Genomic DNA, 14631 nt, shown 5'->3' on the forward strand with positions numbered 1-14631 from the left:
TGAAGTGTACTCTATCCAAAAGGGAGAGGCAGATGTATGGCTCTGGTTAGAGGGTGCATGAGCCAAAAGAGAAGTGTGGGAAAAATACCTAACATCTGCAATCCTAATGGGGACCATAGGGGATAGGGCTCACCATTTAGGTTTATTAGATTCATTACTAGTGCAGCACTAGTTTACTGTGGGCATTATTAGAACTGCTCAGTTGGTTGGATGACCCCCATTGATCTGGCAACACCAGGGCACTGTTCAGTAATCTAATGGATGATTTATGCTCTGGATTCCATTACGACTGGATTTAATTATACTGCTTATTATGTTGTAGCATGGATGTTATTTCCTGAAATGGTACATTTGTTGAACTGCTAAATGTAGACCTGCATTGATATGTTATGCCATTTTGTATGGAATTGCAAATCAAAATATGTTGTTTACTTGAAAATACTAGATGGTATTTACATTTAATTATTGAAAACAATATAGGTTGTACACTAATTATAGAAATGCTTGTGCCTGAATTATGGAACAGCTTAGATGTTTCCCACTGCACATTATGGAGTAACATTGATGTGTTATGCTTCCTACACAAAGCAGCATGGATGTCATGTCATAGTTCTGCCATTTCCTTAAGTCTAGAGCAGTGGGATGCTGCATCTATTTTGGTCTCCCTCTTCAGTCCTCTGTGTCAGCTGGCTCAGAGGGAGGCAGCAAAGGCGGTCTGTCACCGCGGGGAGAAGCAGAGGGCTAGCTACAGTGGGGTAGCTAACCCTCAGAGATGCTAACCCCACAGGTACATGCTAATGAAGCAAGCAGAATCAATAGCACAGCCTTTCCACCCCTATTTCACCTACTTCCTCTATTACCACAGCAATCATGACTCCTCTTTGTACCATGCACATACCAGTCTCCAGAGATATAGTTAGAGGAGGATGTGTCCGAAAATAGGAAGGAAAGGGAGAAATTGAATTAAAGAGAGCGAGATGGAGAGGGGTGAAAGAGAAAGCCAGGGAGAGGTATAAAAAACCTTTTTGAGCAGATGTTTCAGAGAGAAGCTTAGAGGGAGAGAGAGAGAGGCTATAAAATAGAGAGGGGAGGAGTAAAAGCCCTCCCTGTAGGTTTTTCTTCACCCATTCAGAGTGCTGAGGTAGGGCTAGGGCTGATCACAGGTGATGAGCAAGAGTACAGTGAAGAGGGGGGAGGATCAGAAGAGCAAGGGGGATAACTGAACCGCTGCCGCGCCTCGACAAAGGAGCTCACACCAATGAAGAGCCTTTCTTTATTTCTCTCTTTCCCGTTCTCTCTTTCTCATCTCAGCTCATCCCCCCCAGTCGCCTGCCTGTTCCAGTGTTTTCACAGGGCTTTCGAGATGGCTCATTAGAATAGTGGGAGAAATTAGGAGTGTGACCGTGGGGAGGAAATGCACAGTAATCAAATAGATAGTGAGATGAAAGTATATTGTTCCCATTAAGGGCAGAGTAGAAGGGGCTGACACAAAGCGGATTGAGCGGGCACTCGGAAGCTGTGTGTGCGTGTTAGAGTAAGTCTGTGTGCGTGTGTCAGCTTGGCTGCGTGACCCTCAGTGAGCTAATCTGGAGTATGGATTTTGTAATGAGGAGCAGCACTTAAAGGTAAGAATCACCTCAAAATATCCCTGTCACTGAGAATATGCCATATTATTAAGGAATTGTCTTTTTTTTCCAGAGGGGAGAATTCTTACCAACTGTACTCGTGTTTCAAATCTGTAACTGACATTTCTAATACAGGGAAGATTTGACTGAAATGATCCTTTCTCCAAAGTCTGTCTTCTATTGCGCATAGGCACTCTTTCAGAAGGAGAGAGTGAGGGTTGGAGATTTCATAATTTTCTTGTTGAAAACCCTCCTGAAAAGGCGTAGTCCTATTCTGTTGTGCATGGGTTATGTGGATAAGTGATATAGGGGCGAGTGGGAACTGTCTGGGTGAAGTGAAATGAGTGGATGAGGTATGTATATGAATTAGGTGGATGCTGTGTGTGAGATTATCAGTGGATTTGGGGAGTCTGGATGAAAGTGTGGTTGAGGTTGACAGAGCGGATAGCTCTGTTGATGAGGTGAGTTTTGTGGATATGTAACTGTTATAATCACATTATAAATCAGTGTATAAGTGAGTAATAGTGGGGATAAGATTGAGGAGGAAATTAATGGATGAGGAGTACTGTATGGACGGAATAAATTGATGAAGTCTTTGGATGAGGTTGACGACATGGGCGAGGTCTATGGATGAGGTGTGTGTGTATGAAAAGTACATTAAGGTTGAGATGAACTGGATGGGATGAATGAATGAAGTATGTGGATGATATGAACTGCTTTGTTGAGAAACATGGATGAAACATATGCAATTAATGAAAATTGCGGAAGAGGTGAAATGTATGGATGCGACTTATAGATGAGGGAGTCGGTTACCCACTGAGCTGTCCTGATGAGGTGAGGTTAGTGTATGAATTTCTTCTATGTGGATGATTGCACTTTTGAAAGCTTGCAGATAAGGTGAGATATTGTGTGGCCGTAGCCCTTCATGCAGACGAGTGCTCAACGAAACCCATAACTTAATACACACATCTCCCCTGACCTTAAACATGAGCAAATCCTTCTGAATTATACATGAGCTGTGCTACTGAAGAGGTCTCCAGGCTGGACCTACTGTCTGTCTATTCTGTCTGTCTGTCTGTTGGAGCTGCTAATGGAGGGAAGAGGAGCCCAGTTTCCAGTAAAGAGGCGTTACCGCTGCCCGCGCAGGGATATGAGAGAGTGTGTGAGGTGTTACCATGGCAACCTGTGGTAACGCCATGGCAGCAGCTATTCTTGATTCTTGCTGGGGTACAAACAGAAATAAAACAATTACATCACAACAAAACTGTAGCCTACATGATAAATAAACCAATACATCTTACAGGATATTACACTGAACAAAAACATAAACGCAAGATGCAATCATTTCGAAGATTTTACTGAGTTACAGTTATAAGGAAATCAGTCAATTTAAATAAATTCATTAGGCCCTAATCTATGGATTTCACAATACTTGTCACGACCGTGGTATGAATAATTGGACTAAGGCGCAGCGTGAGTAGAGTTCCACATTTTAATGATAGCGAAACTTCCAAAAAACAAAGATATAACGATCGTGAAATACATAGCGCACATAGGCACTCATACAAAACAATATCCCACATCGCAGGTGGGAAAAAGGACACACTAAGTATGATCCCCAATTAGAGGCAACGATTATCAGCTGCCTCCAATTGGGAACCATACACACACCAACATATAAATATAATAGCTAGAAACCCCCCTAGTCAAGCCCTGACCTATTACACCATAGAGAACCCAGAGGGCTCTCTATGGTCAGGGCATGACAATACTGGGAATACATATATGCATATGTTGGTCACAGTCACTTGGGCTCCTGAGTGGTCTATGGCACTATATCTCAGCGCTAAAGGCAGCACTACAGATCCTGGTTTGATTCCAGGTTGTATCACAACCGGCCGTGATTGGGAGTCCTGTAAGGCGGTGCACAATTGGCCTGATGTCGCTGGGGTAGGCCGTTGTTGTAAATAAGAATTTGTTCTTAACTGACTTGCCTATTTAAATAAATAAAAGATACCTTAAAAAAAAGTAGGTATGTGGATCAGAAAATCAGGCAGTATCTGATGTGACCACCATTTATTTGCCTCATGCAGTGCGACACACCTCCTTCACATAGCGTTGATCAGGCTGTTGATTGTGGCCTGTGGAATGTTGTCCCACTACTCTTCAATGGCTGTGCGAAGTTGCTGGATATTTGCGGGAGCTGGAACACGCTGTCGTATACTTCGATCAAGAGCATCCCAAACATGCTCAATGGGTGACATGTCTGGTGAGTATGCAGGCCATGGATGAACAGGGACATTTTCAGTTTCTAGGAATTGTGTACAGTTCCTTGCAACACGGGGGTGTGCATTATCATGCTGAAGCATGAGGTGATGGCGGCAGATGAATGGCACATTACAATATACAATATTACATTGTGTGTGTGTGTAGAGTGAGTGTGATAGAGTGTGTATGAGTGTTTGTGTGCATGTCTCTTCACAGTTCGTGTGGTGCCATGAGGTGTTGTTTTATCTGTTTTTAAAATCTGATTTTACTGCTCACTTGAGTTTCTTGATGTGGAAGAGAGTTGCATGTAGTCATGGTTCTATGTAATACTGCGTGTTTCCCATAGTCTGTTCTGGACTTGGGGACTATGAAGAGACCTCTGGTAGTATGTCTTGTGGGGTATGTATGGGTGTCTGAGCTGTGTTAGCTGTTTGAACAAAAGGTTCACTGGTTTCACCACGTCAATACCTCTCACAAAGACATGTGTTTTCTCCCCTGAATCAGAGAGGAGCGGTGAGGAGAAGAGAACTATCTCTCGTGAGGGGCAATGGGCATATTGTTCTCTCATTTAGCTCTCATATAGTTTGTTGTTCCACTCTTTGCAGCCATTTATTCAAGGGAAGCAGTTTATAAAGCTTTGTTTTTTACAGCCACATCAGACCAAGGATATGAGCTGAACACAAGGGAGTGGCAGATAGATCGGAATACTGATAACAGTCGGCACACTTGAGCATTTCCCTCTCTCGTACACTGAATATGGATGGTGTGCTACGTAGCACAGTTCTCTGAATGTAGTTGTGCCACTCATCTTCCTCTGAGGCAAGCTGGGGTGTTTGGTTGTTATTGGCGACTGGGTTTGTAGTTCTGACAGGAAGACGAGGCTCCTCTGTAGTGTCCTCAGTCTGGGATAATTAGAATTGCAGATGTAGTCTTCTGTAGGCGTTTGTTTAAAAAAACTCAAGGTTTTCCTGTCTGCGGTGACTCAGAAACACTCTTGTGCAGATCATTCACAAGAGCAAGGGCATATTTGTACGCACAAAGGACCTATTTTGTTTCACACAGACAGGTACGCTACCCATCGTACCACTGGCATCAATTGGACTGCCATGAAGCCTGAATTGGTACAGAATACCCACCCCAGAAACACACACACACACACACACACACATGCACACACACTCACAACTGTACATGGAAGATATTTTCCAGTGCAATACAGTATTGTATAAGAACTCATAAAATGACAGACTTTCTGGAGGGTGCTTCCAGAGGCTCATGATTTCCCAGGTACTGGAATGTTGTCATGAAATGTAAGCTTCATCTTGAGGCTGTTCCTTTATAGCTTGGTGGTTCAGATCTGTTTTGTACTCCTCCCAGCCATGTTTGTTGACTGTTACACCCAAGTAACATGCATGGCTTGGCAACGATAGACAGATTTAGCTATACAGACAGCACATAAAAATAGGACCAATGTTATGACATTAAAAATGAATGATGACACTAGTTTGCACCAGAGACTTCACATGCCCTATAATGGCTGTGACCTCTTTTGGTTTACTTACTGTTTATTTGATCCGCGGGCTATATCAGGAAATAATTACTGTTGACACTTTTCTTTGAACCACCTGTGTGTAACACACTTTGAATACATTATCAACCATGGCTCTGTTTTAGAGTATTGTGGTTAATTCAACATTTGTAGACGTTATGATTATTTTACACAATGTTGTATACATTGAGTGTACAAAACATTAAGAACACTTTCCTAATATTGAGTTGCACTCCCCCTACCCCTTTTGCCCTCAGAACAGACCTAATTTGTCGGGGCATGGACTCTACAAGGTGTCTAAAGCGTTCCACAGGGATACTGGGGCATGTTGACTCCAATGCTTCCCACAGTTCAATGTCCTTTGGGTGGTGGACCATTCTTGGTACACACAAGAAACTGTTGAGCGTGAAAAAACCCAGAAGCGTTGCAGTTCTTGACAAAAACCGGTGTGCCTGGCACCTACTACCATATTCTGTTCAAAGGCACTTAAATGTTCTATATTGCCCATTCACCCTCCGAATGGCACACATACACAATCCATGTCTCAGTTGTCTTAAGGCTTAAAAATCGTTCTTTAATCTGTTTTCTCCCGTTCATCTACACCGATTGAAGTGACATCAATAAGGGATCACAGCTTTCACCTGGATTCATCTGGTCAGTCTATGTCATGGAAAGAGCAGGTGTTCGTAATGATTTTTACAAGCAGTGTACACGTTTGAAGAAAGGCAAGTATACACTACCGTTCAAAAGTTTGGGGTCACTTAGAAATGTCCATGTTTATGAAAGAAAAGCACTTTTTTGTCCATTAAAATAACATAAAATTTATCAGAAATACAGTGTAGGCACTGTTAATGTTGTAAATGACTATTGTATCTGGAAATGGCAGATTCTTTTATGGAATATCTACATAGGCGTACAGATCCCCATTATCAGCAACCCTCACTCCTGTGTTCCAATCGTACGTTGTGTTAGCTAATCCAAGTTTATAATTTTAAAAGGCTAATTGATCATTAGAAAACCCTTTTGCAATTATGTTATCACAGCTGAAAACTATTGTCCTGATTAAAGAAGCAATAACATTGGCCTTCTTTAGACTAGTTGAGTATCTGGAGCATCAGCATTTGTGGGTTCGATTACAGGCTCAAAATGGCCAGAAACAAATAACTTTCTTTTGAAACTCATCAGTCTATTCTTGTTCTGAGAAATGAAGGCATGATGATCCATTACACATCATTTCTGGTTAGATGGGTTGCTGCATAGCTATTTTCAGGTCTTTCCAGAGATGTTAGATCGTGTTCAAGTCCGGGCTCCGGCTGGGCCACTTAAAGACATTCAGTGACTTGTCCCAAAACCACTCCTGCGTTGTCTTGGCTGTGTGCTTAGGGTGGTTGTCCTGTTGGAGGGTGAACCTTTGCCCCAGTCTGAGGTCCTGAGCGCTCTGGAGCAGGTTTTCATTAAGGATCACTCTGCACTTTGCTCCGTTCATCTTTCCCTCGATCCTGACTAGTTTCGCAATCCCTCCCACTGAAAAACATCCCCACAGCATGATGCTGCCACCACCATGCTTCACCGTAGGGATGGTGCCAGGTTTCCTCCAGTCGTGACACTTGGCCTTCAGGCCAAAGAGTTAAATCTTGGTTTCATCAGACCAAAGAATCTTGTTTCACATGGTCTGAGAGTCCTTTTGGTGACTTTTGGCAAACTCCTCACGGGCTGTCATGTGCCTTTTACTGAGGAGTGGCTTCTGTCTGGCCACTCTACCATAAAGGTCTGATTGGTGGAGTGATGCAGAGATGGTTGTCCTTCTGGAAGGTTCTCCTATCTCCACAGAGGAACTCTGGAGCTCTGTCAGAATGACCATCAGGTTCTTGGTCCCCTCCATGGCCAATACCCTTCTCCCCCGATTGCTCAGTTTGGCCAGGCGGCCAGCTCTAGGAAGTCTTGGTGGTTCTAAACATCTTCCATTGAAGAATAATAGAGGCCACAGTGTTCTTGGGGACCTTCAATGCTGCAGAAATGTTTTTGTACCCTTCCCCAGATCTGTGCATCGACACAATCCTGTCTCGGATCTCTACGGACAATTCCTTCAACCTAATGGCTTGGTTTTTGCTCTGACGTGCACTGTCAACTGTGGGACCTTATATAGACAGGTGCGTGCCTATCCAAATCATGTCCAATCAATTGAATTTACCACAGGTGGACTCCAATCAAGTTGTAGAAACATCTCAAGCATGATCAATGGCAACAGCATGCACCTGAGCTAAGTTTAATACATTTGCAAACATTTCTAAAAACCTGTTTTCGCTATGTTATTTCGGGGTATAGTGTGTTGATTGATGAGGAATTGTTTTTATTTAATCCATCTTAGAATAAGGCTGTAAAGTAACAACATTTAGAAAAAGTCAAGGGGTCTACATACTTTTCGAATGCACGGTATATATCAGTATTAGGCAGCTTGCTGTGCCATGAGGTGTAATGGATCATGATGGACGGATATCAAACCCGTCAGGCAAATGAACGTTCAATGATAAGACCACCTATTTCCACAATCATCAGTTTTAATGACAGTCACTGGCAAAGTTACCATTAGGCAGAAGAGGCAATAGCATCATCAATGAGCCTCATGAGCTGGGCATAATTATTACCTTGTATTAATAATAAAACAAAAAATACAAATAAAATATGTAAATAATTTCTCCCCTTGAGGCCCCCACATCCTCCGTTCAAGGAATTTCATCATGGTAGCACATTTAGAGATAGATTTATAGCCATTCATCTAAAATAATAAAAATAGATTAAAAATACATGTAAAAACACTTTCTGTTTGTCATAGATGGATAAGACTAATATGAGATGAAAGGTGAGTTCCTAACAGGTGCAGAAAGCCAAGCTAGATCTCTGTGAGACGTTCACAGCGATGGGGGCAGGCGTTCTGATCAAGAGAAACCTTCATTTTCTCTAACACTAAACATACAAATGTGTATTTTACAGTTATAAGGAAGGTGAAATATTATAGTTAGTCTTTTTATAATTTTATTATACTATATTTAGAAAAATATATAAGTAATTTCAAGCCTTAGTCACACAGTTTTGTTGAATAGGAAATACATATTTTATATTATTTCATATTTTTATAATATTTGTACTTTGTACCTGAGTTGGTGTCCTCAAAAGTGACTACACTTTTATAAAATTATAACTATCTTTACCAGAAAGGCTGCGATTTTAACCTTTCTTGGAGTGTGCAACATTACATGATAAATAATAACTTTTGGAATTACATAGATTACATTTACGATTGCATTTAGTTACATTTAACTTTAAACCATGTTAAAGATTAAGAGACAATCACAGAAAGTAACTAATCAGAGAGATGAAGTAAAACACATATACTGTATGTTTATATTATCAGTAAAAAACACTTATTTTTACGGCTAATCTTATTTCCCTGGATTTACTTTGATTATTTACATTTGAATAACTTATTGTGTTTTTACTCAAAAACATAGGAAATTACATATACTTAGTAATATTGTGTATAAATTATTGCCTTAATTTTTTCAAGTAGATTTAACATCTCATTTTCTATAGTGTACTTTGATCGATTGTGATTAGGTTGATAAAGTAAGTTGTGATAGCAAGGAAACAAATTTGACTCAACCACGTTTTGCTCAGAGGCAAGATCCCTGTTGCACATCCCCACCGTTTACTATAATGTAGGTGCTGCCCTATAGAGGTAATTCCTCAAACTTTCTGCAAACAAAATAAATATTCAATGTTTCTCATAATTCTCCAAGCTGATTCATCTGAGGTAATATTCAGGTCCATGGCACGAAAGTGAAATATTGGAGTGTTGTGACTGAATTACTGTTGGGAGAGAGAACGGGCTTAGGGGACAATGTAGGGTAGAGCACATCGGTGGAATGTGAGTATTTGATAAGCAAGTACTGGGAGAATAATGAGAGAGTGTTCAGAGAGTGAGTTTTGGCAGAACAAATATTTATGAGCATTGCATTGCAGAAATGAGTGACTGAGCTAAGAGCGTGGCCGCTGTTGGGACATTGAGAATTTGAAGCAGGAGTGTTGCAAGTGTGTTTCTTCTCCCTAATCTTGTGAAATGTGTCAGCATTCCTTGTCACTGGGATTGTCAGCTACTTTGGGGATTAATTAGCATACCAGGATCTGAGAAGTATCCACTACATGTTAAGTGTGACTCTCCCCTCTCCTTCAATCTATAGGCTTCTAGTACCCAGCACACCCTTGTAAATTACATTTAACTTGGGAGTGGTAGTGATATAACAGTATATACAGTGCATTTGAAAAGTATTCAGATCCCTTGACTTTTTCATAATTTTGTTATGTTATAGCCTTATTCTAAAATTGATTACATTGTTTATTTTCCTCATCAATCTACACACAATTCCCTATAATGACAAAACAAAAACACGTTTTTAGAAATGTTCAGACCCTTCACTCAATACTTTGTTGAAGCACATTTGGCAGCGATTACAGCCTCAAGTCTTCTTGGGTATGACGCTACAAGCTTGGCAAACCTGTGTTTGGAGAGTTTCTCCCATTCTTCTCTGCAGATCCTCTCAAGCTGTGACTAGGATGGGCATTCTATGTCCTTTTTTCTATGTTTTGTATTTCTATGTCTTGGCCTGGTATGGTTCTCAATCAGGGACAGCTGTCTATCGTTGTCTCTGATTGAGAACCATACTTAGGTACCCTTTTCCCCCACCTGTTTTGTGGGAAGTTAACTTTGACTTTGTTCAGGGCACATAGCCCAAAGATTCACGGTTTGTTTTTTGTTGGCATCATTTTTAAATAAAGAAAATGTACGCTTACCATGCTGCACCTTGGTCCAGTCCTTCAGCCAGCCGTGACAGAACTTCCACCACCAACGGACCAAGCAGCATGGTAAGGTGGACTCCTGGACATGGGAGGACGTTCTGGACGGCAAGGGAGTCTACACATGGGAGGAGATCCTGGTGGGAAGGGATCGCCTTCCATGTGAACAGGTGGAGGCAGCTAGGAGAGCAGAGGCAGCTGGAGAGAGGAACCAGCGGTATGTGGGAACACGGCTGGCAAGGAAGCCCGAGAGGAAGCCCCAAATATTTGGGCGGAGGCACACGGGGAGTGTGGCAGAGTCAAGAAGCAGACCTGAGCCAACTCCCCGTGCTTACCGTGGCGAGCATGGGACTGGTCAGGCCCCGTGCTATGGGGTGATGCGCACAGTACCGCCCTCCTGTCCGGAGCTGCCAGAGCCGCCCTCCTGTCCGGAGCTGCCAAAGCCGCCCTCCTGTCCAGAGCTGCCAGAGCCGCAGCCCCTCAGTCCAGAGGCGCCCCTCAGTCCAGAGGCGCCCCTCAGTCCAGTGGCGCCCTCTACGAGGGTCTTCAGTCCTGGGCCCGCTAATGGCCTGGTTTTTGCTCTGACATGCACTATCAACTGTGGGACCTTATATAGACAGGTGTGCTTTTCCAAATCATGTCCAATCAATTGAATTTACCACAGGTGGACTCCAATCAAGTTGTAGAAACATCTCAAGGATGATCAATGGAAACAGCATGCACCAGAGCTTAATTTCCAGTCTCATAACAAAGGGTCTAAATACTTATGCAAATAAGGTATTTTTGTTTAGTACTTTTTATAAATCTGCAAAAATGTCTATAAACCTGTTTTTGCTTTGTCGTTATGGGGTATCGTGTGTAGATTGATGAGGGGAAAAAAATATTGAATCCATTTTAGAATAAGGCTGTAATGTAACAAATTGTGGAAAAAGGGAAGGGGTCTGAATACTTTCTGAATGCACTGCATAATAATATTAATAATTATTGCCATTTTAGCAGATGCTTTTATCTAAAGTGACTTTCACTCATGTATACATACATTATAGTTTTTATTTTTATTTTTTACAGTCCATTGAATCGAACCCACTATCCTGGCATAGCAAGCTCCTTACCCTAGAAAGAAAGAAATTAAAAAGAGAGAAAAAAGGCTTTATTTGAACATATCAAAACACTTTACTTGTGTGTTATAAAGCCCACATAACACTGTCATAATAATTAAACGATAGATGATAGTTGTGGCAGCTTGTATCATATTACAACTCAGCATGTTAAGTCTCAAACCCTTTTTCTTAAATGTGCACACCTCTTTCAATTTTCAAAGGCTCATTCTTAGATCATTCACATTTAGCAAGATTCTATGGAGTCTGAAACAACTGAGTCAATGCAAACGACGACAAACATGATATAAAATCATAACATGCCCTAGCTGAGTTTCTCTACTTCACGATCTCAAAGGAGTTGAAATACATTTTTTATTTAATTTAACTAGGCAAGTCATAAGAACAAATTCTCATTTACAATGACAGTCTACCCTGACCAAACCCTCCCATAACAAATTGTGCGAGATACAGCCCGGGATCGAACCCAGGTCAGTAGTGATGCCTCTAGCACTGTGATACAGTACCTTAGACGGGGTGGCAGGTAGCCTAATGGTTACAGCATTGGACTAGTAACTGAAAGGTTGCAAGATTTAATCCCCGAGCTGATAAAGTAAAAATAATCTGTCGTTCTGCCCCTGAACAAGGCAGTAAATCCACTGTTCCTAGGCTGTCATTGAAAATAATAATTCTTAACTGACTTGCAAAGTTAAATAAAGGTAAAATAAAATATTAAAAAAGACTGCTACGCCCCTTGGATTCCTCACCACTGGATCCCCTCAAGTACATTGAGTAGCTGTTTGTCGTTGCGAAGAAAGTTTTATTAACAAGGAGCAATAAAACTGGTCTTCTTTGGACTAGTTGAGTATTTGGAGCATCAGCATTTGTGCGTTCGATTACAGACTCAAAATGTCCAGAAACAAAGAACTTTCTTCTGAAACTATTCAGTCTATTCTTGTTCTGAGAAATGAAGGCTATTCCACGCGAGAAATTGCCAAGAAACTGACGATTTCGTATAACGCTGTGTACTACTCCCTTCACAGAACAGTGCAAACTGTCTCTAACCAGAATAGAAAGAGGAGTGGGAGGCCCCAGTTCACAACTGAGCAAGAGGACAAGTACTTTAGAGTGTCTAGTTTGAGAAACAGATGCCTCACAAGTCCTCAACTGGCAGCTTCATTAAATCGTACCCGCAAAACACCAGTCTCAACGTCAACAGTGAAGAGGCGACTCTGGGATGCTGGCCTTCTAGGCAGAGTTGCAAAGAAAAAGCCAGATTTCAGACTGGCCAATAAAAATAAAAGATTAAGATAGGCAAAAGAACACAGACACTGGACAGAGGAAGATTGGAAAAAAGTGTTTGAGGTGTTCGGACCACAAAGAAGAACATTCGTGAGACGCAGAACATTTTAAAGATGCTGGAGGAGTGCTTGATGCCATCTGTCAAGCATGGTGGAGGCAATGTGATGGTCTGGGGGTGCTTTGGTGGTGGTCAAGTGGGAGATTTGTACAGGGTAAAAGGGATCTTGAAGAAGGAAAGCTATCCCTCCATTTTGCAACACCATGCCATACCCAGTGGACGGCACTTAATTGGAGCCAATTTCCTCCTACAACAGGACAATGACCCATAGCACTTCTCCAAACTATGCAAGAACTATTTAGGGAAGAAGCAGTCAGCTGGTATTCTGTCTATAATGGAGTGGCCAGCACAGTCACCGGATCTCAACCCTATTGAGCTGTTGTGGGAGCAGCTTGACCGTATAGTACGTAAGAAGTGCCCATCAAGCCAATCCAATTTGTGGGAGGTGCTTCAGGAAGCATGGGGTGAAATCTCTTCAGATTACTTCAACAAATTGACAAGTAGAATGCCAAAGGTCTACAAGGCTATAATTGCAACAAATGGAAGATTATTTGATGAAAGCAAAGTTTGAAGGACACAATTATTATTTCAATTAAAAATCATTATTTATATCCTTGTCAACATCTTGACTATATTTCCTATTCATTTTCAATTAATTTAATGAATGTTATCATGGAGACAAGAACATTTCTAAGTGACCCCAAACTTTTGAATGGTAGTGTATACTGAGTTATATTGTATGCTCATAAAAATTACATCAAAGATCCACCACCATATTTTACAGAAGTGATGAGGGATTTTCTGCATATGCATTGTTCTTTTGAAGGCCAAATGCACTGCTGGTGTGCGTGGCCAAAGACCTCTTTTTTCGTGTCATATGACCATTGCTTCGGTGCATAGTGCCAATGACGTTGAGCAAAAACCAGGCAGTGTTATGGTCAGATGACATGAAAATAGAGCTATTTGGTCACACACACCAGTGGTTGGTTTGGCCTTAGAAAGAACGATGCATATGCAGAAAATACCTCATCCCTACTGTGAAATATGGTGGTGGATCGTTGATGTTTGGGGGATATTTTATTTAAACTTTTCCTGGGGCCCTTGTTAAGGTCAACAGCAAAATTTACTTTACAAAGTATCGGAACATTTTAGCCAAAAACCTGGTTGCCTCTGCCAGGAGGCTGAAACTTGGCCGCAACTGATTCTTCCAGCAAGACAATGACCCCAAGCATACATCTACATCCACAAAGAAATGGATAATGGACCACAAAATCAACATTTTGCAATGACCATCTCAATCTACGGACTTGAACCACCATTGAAAACATGTGGTTTGAATTTAAGAGGGCAATCCATAAGGGCAGACAAAGGATATCAAGGATCTGGAAAGATTATGTATGGAGGAATGGTCTAAGATCCCTCCCAGTGTGTTTTTCAATCTCATAAAACATTTGAGAAAAAGGCTCAGTGTTGTTATACTTGCAAGGGGATGGTGCTGGAGTATTGAATAATAATCATTTTCACCCCTAGATAGATTGTTTGAAGCATACAATATACAATAGCCCAGTATTTGTATTATTTATTTTATACAGTCTTTTTTGCTCATCTTTGTCAAGGAATCCAATAATTCCGGATCAATTGAGATGGTATAATGTATATCATGGAGTTGAGAAACCCAGCTAAACAGGCCCTAGACAACTTTTTAAAGAATAATCTACATGACTTAATTTACTATCTTCCAAAACTTCATTGGGAAGAACTGAATAGGCACTGGATTACTTTGTAAGATTACCACAAATACTGTATATAGCGAGCGAGATGGCCACCACAGTTAATTCTAATTATACATTCATCCTATATACACCATGCAATCTACACCTT

The 14631-nt window shown here is 41.3% G+C and overlaps 1 protein-coding gene across 1 annotated transcript in view; it reads left to right on the forward strand.

Moving 5' to 3' along the window:
• The first annotated feature begins 1090 nt into the window (after positions 1-1090).
• Positions 1091-14631, forward strand: part of LOC112261665 (leucine-rich repeat and immunoglobulin-like domain-containing nogo receptor-interacting protein 2) — a 33087-nt gene continuing 19546 nt past the window's right edge. Inside the window, exon 1 of the mRNA XM_024437163.2 lies at positions 1091-1625. The gene's annotated coding sequence lies outside the window, so the exon portion shown is untranslated. The remainder of the gene's footprint in view (positions 1626-14631) is intronic.

This window comes from Oncorhynchus tshawytscha, linkage group LG11 (genome assembly GCF_018296145.1).
Source record: "Oncorhynchus tshawytscha isolate Ot180627B linkage group LG11, Otsh_v2.0, whole genome shotgun sequence".
Lineage (NCBI taxonomy): Eukaryota > Metazoa > Chordata > Actinopteri > Salmoniformes > Salmonidae > Oncorhynchus > Oncorhynchus tshawytscha.